Source organism: Chenopodium quinoa, unplaced genomic scaffold (assembly GCF_001683475.1).
Source record: "Chenopodium quinoa cultivar QQ74 unplaced genomic scaffold, ASM168347v1, whole genome shotgun sequence".
Lineage (NCBI taxonomy): Eukaryota > Viridiplantae > Streptophyta > Magnoliopsida > Caryophyllales > Amaranthaceae > Chenopodium > Chenopodium quinoa.
The window spans coordinates 306277-316477 of record NW_018743894.1 but is presented as its reverse complement, the minus strand read 5'-3'; positions in this window follow the sequence as shown (position 1 = coordinate 316477).

Below are 10201 nucleotides of genomic sequence, written 5' to 3'. Positions count from 1 at the left end.
AATTGTAAGTGTTGGGATTGTTTATAGTGTTTGGAGTATTTTTGGGGGATGTTTGTTTGGAGTTGGCTATGTTGGAGGTGTGTATGATCATTATTTTTGATCATGAGTTTTATTAGGATTTGGCTCCCTTAATGCATAGCTTTTCTCTCACATAATCCCAAATTTATCCTACCTTTACCCTAGCCTTACATTACAAGCTTAAAAGACCTTCCGACCTTGTGCATAGAAGTTATGTAAATGTGAAAGTGTTGTTTTTCAATGCAAGTTATGACTTGACATATTTCGAGTCGACTAGTAGGATGAGCGTTCAATGTTTTTATACACACGAGAGTGTGAGTTGGGAGGGCATTGTTCACATTAAGAGGGTTGGGTGGAGAGCGATCGAGTACATTCTTTACTCGCCACATAAGTGAGAGTCGAGTGTGTGAGCACTAGTCTTGAATTCTATATGCTCTTGTGGTTTACTCTACTTGACAATTGTTGGGGAGGAAGGGTGATTAGATGAATAAGATTGATTGATGTTGAAGCATGTTCATTTAATTTTACCTTGAATCGTTGGTTGTTGATTTGATTATTGGGGTGAGGCATGTTTTATATGTTCATTGATGAGCTCTTTGCTTAGGGACAAGCAAAGGTTTGGCTTGGGGGAGTTTGATATGTCTGTTTTATATAGTGTTTTACCCCCGTCCCGTGGTCATTATTAGTTGTGTTTTTGGCTCTTTCGGGCCACTTTTATTACTAATATGTGTTTTCTAGTGTTTTCGTAGTTTTGGTTGAGTTTTGCAGGGAATTGCACCTTTGGAGCATTTTCCCGGGATTTTTATGAAGCAACTATGAGCATTGGAAGAACACGACCACTTATGAAGCCCAAGGCCGGTTAGAGCCATCGAGCCGGTGATTAAGGGCTCGGTTATTTGGATCACGAGGCAATTGGACCATGTATTCGAGACCCGAGAGGAAATATGGATTGGGCCGAGAAATCTAGCCCAATCGAAGTCCAAAGCCTTGAAGATAAAGACCGGGCCCGATCGGGCAAGCAATCGCCCGATCGGGCGGATGCGCGTGGGAGTGCCATCAAAGGAAGGCGCGCCCGATCGGGTGAGCTTCTAGCTCGATCGGGCGCGGCATCTAAGAAGACCTATGCGACAAAAAGGCGCGCCCGATCGGGCGGCCTCTAGCCCGATCGGGCGCGTGTTTCTGGAGAAGTGTTTTTGACGAGCAATTAGTTTCTAATTAGGAGTTGTTTTTAGTTTTGTTTAAATACGTTTTTTGTACGGATTAATGAGGATACTACTTCTACTTATTCTTCCTTAGTCTTTCTCTCTCTACTTAGACTTCTCTCTCTAAACTCTCTCTCAAAACCTTTGTTTTTATTTCTTTGATTAATTCCAGATTATTTTAGTAACGATTTCTCTTCCCTTAATCTTAGTTATTTATTTTATTCCTTTCACCATGACTTATTTTATTGCTTTGATTGGTTTAGTTTTTAATATGTGTGAGTAGTTTAATTTCTAGGGTTTATGGGGATCTAATAAATAATATGAAGGGGTAAATTATTGTTGTTGATTATCAATGCTAGATTAATTTCCTATTGATTGGATTAATGCTCTGTGACTAGATTAGGCCTACCTTTTATGCATGAGTTTGACAATATTGATTCAAGAATCGAGAGATGAGAATTAATGTTTAGGTCTAGTTTCAATAGGCAAGTTAATTTATAAATGGTTAAGTCAAGATTCGAGAGATGAGATTTAATACCGATAAATTAATTGTGTGATTGTAGCGAGAGCCCTTTACAATCTGGTTAGTTGATGCATTGATGATTAGCTATTATTGATTATTGGTATTACATGATAATTTCTTATTGGATTGTTTTAATGTTTTACAATTGCGGCTTGTAAAAGTATAGCAATATTAAATTAATGAATCGAGCAGATGTTAATTTGATATTAAAGGCTATTTTCAATAAGAACTTAGATCTAGTAAATTGCGAGAGCCTGTTAGAGCTATGTTGGTTAATAAATTGCGAGAGCCTGTTAATCATGTTATTTATGCAATGTCAATGATTGATTACCCTATTTTACCCCGGAGTATTATTTATTGGTGAACCTATGCCCTAGATCCTTTATATATTATTTTCTCCCTATTCCTACTCTTTTTAGTTTAGTTTCATATTCAACTATAAATATTGGTTACTTAAATAGTTTGGACTATAATAATAAATTAGGAGTAAAAAGACTAGTTTCCCTGTGGAGATCGACCCTACTTCCCTATCTACCTTAGTTAGTGATTTAGGTAATTATTTTTTATTAGGGGATACGACTTTACCCTGTCAGTAGGGGCGACGCGGCTGGAATTCGGGAAAGGGGAAGCTCGACGCGGCCGAAATAGGGTGAAAGAGGGTGCAGGGGATGTCGGAAAATACATGGGGTGGTTGCGAGGCCGGAATAGGGGGAAAGAGGGGGCAGGGGAAGTCGGAAAAGTCGGGATTGGTTGCTGGGAAGGTCGGCGCGCCGGGAACGGTGGCTGGGAAGGTCCGCGCGCCGGGAACGATGGCTGAGAAGGTCGCGGCGCCGGGGAACAGTGGCTGGGAAGGTGGTTTGGCTGGTGGGTGGTTTTAATATGAATTAACTTTTTTTTTTAAACTTTTTTCTTTTATTTTTTTTTATTTTATTATTTGGACTAATTGGGTGTCGACACGTGTCAAGTAACTTGCTAAAGCAAGTTAAGTGACCGGTTGGGACCAATAAAAAAGATCGGGGGGTAAATGTGGGATTATTAAAAAATAATCCAAAGGTGGGATTATTTTCAGCGGACGGGCAAAAGGTCGGATTATTGCGGGAAATTTTTCCAAATTATTATTGTTTCGGGGTTTTCTGATGTCCTGCGGGAGAGTTACAATTCCGAGACTGGAACCGGACGCCTGTACCTGCAAAACAAACGGATGCTCCGGATGATTGGAGATCCGCCTCCGACGGTGAAGTTAGTACTTGATTAAGGAGTAATTAATGCGGAAATTAAAGTGATTGGGTCTCTCTAGGTGAGAGAGTTTAATGTGTGTAATCTGCGTTTTTTCTCTTAATGAGGATTAAGGGAGGTATTTATAACCTCGGGAAACGTGCCAATCTAGGTTTTGGTTAACCTTGGGCTGATTAGGCTTCCCTCGGAAGTTGGGCCTTGGTGACTAGTTATCCCAGGTGTCATGGGAAGGACACGTGTCGTGTCGTAATTGGTCCATAGTGGACGGATCATTGCTTGACACGTGGTAGGATCCTATTGGCCCATGTGACGGACACATGGCGGAACCTGATTGGTCCACTTGTCAGATGGTGATTGGTGGGAAAAATCCCCTAATCATTTGCCCCTCACAGGTGGCACGTGACTGGTCGCGTGTTACCTGTGACAGGTATCACCCTGTAACAGGCGACGACCTGCTACAGGTGTCACTCGGCGAGAGGCCGAGAGATTCTCCTGCCAAAATTTTGAATTCTGGAAGTGACCCTTCGCCTTCTCACTTCGCCTATATAAAGGAGTGTTGACTTCGGTCATTTTCACATTGAAAACTTTGTGAGAGAACATTCGGACCCCTGAACTTGCTATGACATTTTGGACCCTTTCTGCCTACCGCCTGCTCTGACAAGCCGACTGCAAAGGATTTTCAGAACTTCATCAATCGTCACTCGTTCAGGTAACCGTCGGTTCTCTTACTCTTAATTTTCTCTTTACTTTATTCTTTTTTTGAAATGGCACCACGGAAGCACACGACACGACCTAGGTTAGTGATCAGCCGGTCACCGGGGACGGCTGAATCTACGACTAGGAGTGCCGCCTGCCCTTTTCTGGACCCATCTTTGCCCTTTATACAAAGTCCGACTGTATCTGTGTCTATGCAGAGCATGATGGCCAGAACAAAAAAGACTGCCAGGATCTCAAACTCAGACGGCTCCTCCCACAGGGTGCCGATTAGTGAAACATCTGACCAGGCGCAAGATGTGGAAGTGAAACAAAGCGGCTTGAAAGCCGGCAGTTCTGAGGGAGGAGTCAAAGTGACCCCTTCCCATTTTACAGTTGACAATTCTACATTCTCTCCTGCTCCTTTTAAAGGAGAGGAGGCGGGCCCCTCCGGGAGAGGGGAGGAGTCGTCCTCTTCGGACTCGTCAGAGGACGATTCCGAGTCTAGCTCTTCTGGCCATGCTTCTCTGGACACAGAAGAGAAAAACAGTCGCCTACAAGAGGCGAGGCTTTCTCACGCAGTTGAGAAGGGGGACGATTGGGCGGAGCCATCCGCCTCTCACCGAGAGCAAAATACCCCCTACTACTGCACGGTACCTCGGGGCCGGATCACAGCCATGCAAGAGAAAGTGGAGAGCTTTATCGCAAACCACACAATGGGCCCCGGCTTTTTAGTGTTCGTGCCGGATCCAGAAGATACAGTTGTCTGGCCGACTGGTACCAGTTATGATGGCGCCTGCTTTGGCTGCTACGAGGCGGCCATCAAGGCTGGGCTGCGCTTCCCACTACATCCGGCTGTTCAGCGGATATTGGATGGGTATGAGTTGGGGTTATGGCAGTTAGCCCCGAACTCCTGGGTCAACGTACTCGTCTATGTGGCCGGGTGCGAACTGCACGGGGTGGAGCCGAACTTCGAGGCTTTCGCCCACATGAACTACCTCAGCCGGACCCCTAAGGCAGGCGGTACCGGCTGGTATCAATTGACGAGCCACAGGGGCTACCTCATGACGAGAGGTAAAGCAAACAAATGGAAGGACTGGCGGAGCACCTTCCTTATTATTGAGAGTTCAGACACAGAGCTGAACAAGCGCTTCAACAGGTGGAACAGGAATCCGCCCCTTCTTGCAGGCGGCCGCAGCATGCCGCCTGTTCCCCCTAAGGCTAAAAAAGAGATCCTAGATAAAGGACTCTTCAAAGTAGAGTCGATGGTGAACTCTACTTCAGGGGTACGAGAACAACTACCCCTGCACTGCGTCCCGAGCTTCAAATGGCTCTACGACGAGTACATTTTGGCCGCCTGTGGCCTCAGCAGTCGGTGCTCAAGAGGTAGCCGGCCTGTCGAATACTCTGTTGTTCCATGCATTTCGTGTTATGACTTTTATTAACTTTGCTATTTGTTTTTGCAACGGACGCCATGAGCAAAATTACCGCCTCCAAGACTACGGCGGCCATGTTGCAGGCCTCCATCATGCAACAGTCTTCAACCGACTCCCCCAACAAGGGGGCACCCCTGGTGGGCTTCGAACCTTTCACCCTCTTTTTGGAGTTGTGTTTATGCATATACTGACTCTTTTCTTCTTTTTTAGACGGGCGCTCCAAGAGCTTCTTCTTCCCAACAGCCGGACCCCAAGGCCCGGAGAACGACTGTTGCGAGCTCTCCTGGTTCTGCCAGGAAACATGTGGCGGGTGAGAAGCAGCCGGCCACTTCTTCTAAAACTCCAGCTGGGCCACCTAGAAGTATGAAATTATCCTTGTAAATTTTAGACTTGCTCCCTTCTTTACTAGGTCTAATCCGTTTGTTTATGCTTGATGCAGCCGGCCCTCAGGAGCCTGACTTGGTCGAGGTGGCCAAGTCTATGATCAAGGTCGTTCCTCCAGCTGAAAGGGAGGCGGTCAGGGGTGTCGGCACCCTTGACCTAGACGGGATTGCAGGGGTCCTTGCTGAGGTATACTTAGCATATTTTTGAGTATTTGAATTCCAGGACGCCTGTTTTCTTTTTTGTTTGGAAACTGACGCCTGTTCCCCTTTTTACTTAGGCCCTGCTCCGAGTGAACGGCCTTCGCAAGCCGCTTGACCGGAAGAACAAAGAGGTAAAGGCTGCAAAAGCTATGGCCGCCTCTGATTGTGATAAGGCAATGTTTCAAATTGCCCAAAATGAAGTTCTGACCATTGATATTCTTTATTATCAGGCGCAGGCTACCGCCGCTATCCGGGCTCAGTTAGAAGCGGCCCAGAAGAGGAATAACGAGCTGGAGGCGACCATCAACAACCTCAAAGCCGAGCTGAGACCTCTTCGCCAAAAGATGTCCTCATACGAAACCTTGGAGAAATCCTTGGCGAGCGTAAAGGTACGCCTGGTGACCCAGGAGAAGAGTCTTACTCAGGAGCTCTCGGAAAAGGCCGAGCAAGAAAAGAAAGAGCTGGTCCGGGAGATGATGGAAGACTCTGCTCAAATCCAGAGCATGACTTGGGGCCGCCTCTTCCCCAATGCCGACTTTGCCTCATGGGAAAAAACGTACCGCCAGTGTTCTGATAGATATAATCAAGAGATCCTGGCGGCTGCTGAGGAAGAGGCGTTGGAGGAGGAGGAGCAGCCGGTAGTGGCGCTTGTGCCGCTTGGGGGTAATGCATCAAAGAAGGATGCAGCTGAAGCCGAGTCCAGCAAGAAGAGTGCTGACCAGGCGGCAGCTGCTAATATTGAAGATCTGCCCCCTTCTTAAGCTTTATGTCTTGTTTCCACGGCCTGCGTGCCGTTTGTTTGTATTTACCCGGCCAGGGGGCCGGGGCTCTGAATATTTTGCCGGTCTTTAATGACCGGCTTCTTTAATGAATTTTTTTTTTGTTTTGCTTCAAGTTTGTTTAAGTATTGAATATTCTGATATCCAATTGTACACTATACCGACTGTTTTACATGGCCGATATTTGCAGACAGGTACAGATAGTTATCACGCCGCCTATGCCCCTGGACGATTGGTTGTCTGTTTCCAGGCTAGACGATCAGTCGGCCATTTATCCAATCGGTATTCGAACCATCTTAAAGACTGGATCCCCTTTAAGCAGGCGGTTCTGTCCTTTGTAAAATTAACCAAGTAGGAAAGTGGTTTCCTACTTGTCATGTTTTTAGGCTAGAGACTTTAGGCCGTCTGGGCCGACTGTATTACACCTTTTTAGTTTCAAACTAAAATTTTTAGGGAGTGACCAAGTAAACATGATTGTTACCTAATCGCCAAGTAACTGAGTAGTAGAGGTATCAAGCGGTGGGTACCGGTTGTTCCCCTTTATTCGCCAATGTTTTTTGGCTTTTAACTCATAGGTTGTTAACTTAGCAGGAGTAGTGGTTGAGAGCCCCTGTTTGCTAAAAACAGGCGGACGACTCATACCTTTTAGGCTCCATACTAAGTTTGAGAGAGTGACTATGAGTTAACTTTGGTGTTACTCAGTTGCCGTCACTCCTGCTTGAGTAGTAAAGGTACCAGGCGGCGGAGGCCGGCTGAACCTTTTGATTCGCCAATGTTTGTTGGCTATTAACTCAAGAGGTACCCCCTGCATTTATCCCAAGTAATACAGGCGGTCATCTGACTCAGATGCCAACTGCTACCACTGGTTTGGTTAGTGATAGAGTTATCCTTGTCTCAAAAACGGCTACGTGGTTGCCCTTGGGGACAGTCGTATAGGTGCCGTGTAATTAGTTTATAGAGCAATGTTCCACCCAAAAGGGAGCTTCTCTCTGCGACGAATTTCATCCAGAGGGATGCCGTCGGACGCCTGCTATGATGTTGGGACAGGTCGTATTAGTTTTGAAGATTGGATCAGTTGGCTTGGCGCCTGGACTGATCATTCGGCTTGTGGCCTTGGTTAGTTCTTGGTGAACGTAGGTGCTAAGTAAGAGGAGGGTGGCTGTGTGCTTTGGAACCAGTCGGCCCTCTTCTATGGAGAGTAGCCGACTATATGTCCAGACGGCATGCCCCTATGGTGATAGAGTAAAATATTCAATGGAGAGTAGCCGACTGTAAAGGTACAGGCGGCATGCCCCTCTGAAGATAGAGTAAAATACTTAATGGAGAGTAGCCGACTGTAAAGGTACAGACGGCATGCCCCTCCGATGATAAAGTGAAATACTTAATGGAGAGTAGGCAACTGTAAATGTATAGGCTAATGCCTCTCTTAAGTAAGAATAAAAACTGAGTATGGAGAGTAGCCATTGCATCTGCTTCTAAAGTAGGCCAAAAGTAGCCCTGCCGCCTTGCCCGTTGAGCAAGCGTCCTACCGCCTATATGGGAAGCACAGTAACCAGAGTGAAGATCGTCTAGTATCTCTCATCCCTTTTCTGGAGTAACACACTTTAAGAAGGGTTGAAGGTACCCCCTTTTGTGAAGTTCTCCCTTTATTATTTCAAAACTGGTTGCTCGTTTTTTCAGTGCTGCCGCCTGTTGATGATCATCCGGCAGGGTACCGTTTGTCAGATATGCCCTGATTTGATCCATCCAGGTTGAGCTTCTGTCTAGGATTCCAATAGGGTCTTCCTCGATGCTTCTCTTCTCCATTACTTCCTAAAAAACAGTTCGAGGAGTATCACAGGAGGCGGATGATGCTAATTTTGACAGTGCATCCGCCTGGTTGTTTTCTGATCTCGGCACTTGGGTCAGATGGAAATCCTCAAGGGAGCCGACTGCTTGTCGGACCGCCTGTAAATACTTGATCATGGCCAGATGGGTTGCTTCGTATTCGCCATTATACTGACTCACTATCAATTGTGAATCGGAACAGGCGTCTATTTTTCTTGCCCCTGCCGCCTTGCACATGCGGATTCCGGCTAGTAAAGCTTCATATTCTGCCTCATTGTTTGAGGCCTGAAAACTGAAGCGTAGAGCATACTCGTACCTGTCGCCCTCTGGCGACTGACATATGACGCCTGCTCCACAACCATTTGAAGTAGAGCTTCCGTCCACATATACCTTCCAGACCTGGTCTGTAACTTGAGAGTCAGGAGGACGAGTCATCTCAACAATAAAGTCAGCAAAGGCTTGCCCCTTCACTGCTTTTCTAGGCTCGAAAGTAACTTCGAGGCTCTGTATTTCTATGGCCCATTTGACCATTCGGCCTGACGACTCCATGATGGTCAGTGGCCGCTTGATAGGTTGGTATGTATACACGACGACTGCATGTGCCAAAAAGTAGGGCTTCAATTTTTTAACAACCATGAAGAGTGCAAGACCAAATTTCTCCACTAAGGGATACCTCAACTCGGCATTTTTCAGTACATGACTGACAAAGTAGACCGGGAGCTGACAGCCGTCTCTTTCAGCAAGGAGAACAGCGCTTAACGCATGATCAGAGACGGCCAGGTACATGTAGAGTACTTCTTTGGGAAAAGGGCTGACCAGCCTCGGCAAGGAATGCAAGTGAACTTTCAATTTCTGGAAGGCCGCCTCAGCATCCGGCCCCCATTCAAACCTTGCCTTTTTCTTAATTGCCTGGAAAAAGTATAGGCATTTGTCGCCTGATCGGCTTAGAAATCTTCCCAAGGCCGCCAGACAACCTGTTAACTTCTGAACCTCTCGGATGGTACGAGGCGACTGCATGTCGATGACCGCCTGAACCTTCTCAGGGTTTGCCTCTATTCCTCTCTGATTGATAAGGAATCCGAGAAATTTCCCAGACTCAACTCCAAAGACACATTTCTTGGGATTGAGCATGACATGGTGCCGCCTGAGTGTGGCGAAAGTTTCTCGGAGGTCCGACATATGATCTTTCTGAAGTTTAGACTTGACAATCATATCATCAATATATGCCTCGACATTTCTCCCAATCTGATCAAAGAACACAGTGTTTATCATTCGCTGGAAAGTGGCCGGGGCATTCTTAAGACCAAACGGCATGACCGTGTAACAGTATAACCCCTGATCAGTGACGAAGGCCGTCTTCCCCTGATCTTTCTCCCATTAAGGAATTTGATGGAAACCAGAGTAGGCGTCCATAAAGCTCATCAAAGCATGGCCGGCTGTTGAGTCGACCAGGTTATCAATTTTAGGCAGAGGGTAACTGTCTTTGGGGCACGACTTGTTTAAGTCTGTGTAGTCTACACACATTCGCTAGGTGCCATTCGACTTTTTAACAAGCACCACATTTGCAACCCAGTCTGGGAAGTAACATTGCCGAATGAACCCTGCATCAAGTAATTTTTTAACTTCGGCGGCTGCCGCCTGACTTCTTTCTTCGCCATGGTTCCGCTTCTTCTGTCGTACCGGCTTCTTTTTCGGATCCACGACCAGTTTATGTACCGCCAGATCAGGACTAATGCCTGGCATTTCATGGACTTCGAATGCAAAGATGTCCTTGTATTCTTTCAATAGTTTGTGAAAGTCGTCACCCAGGTCCCTTAGAGCAGTCGTCCCAACCTTGATTGTTCTGTCAGGACGCGAGTCATCTAACATCAGGTCCGTATGCTCACCAGCTGGCTGAGGGCGG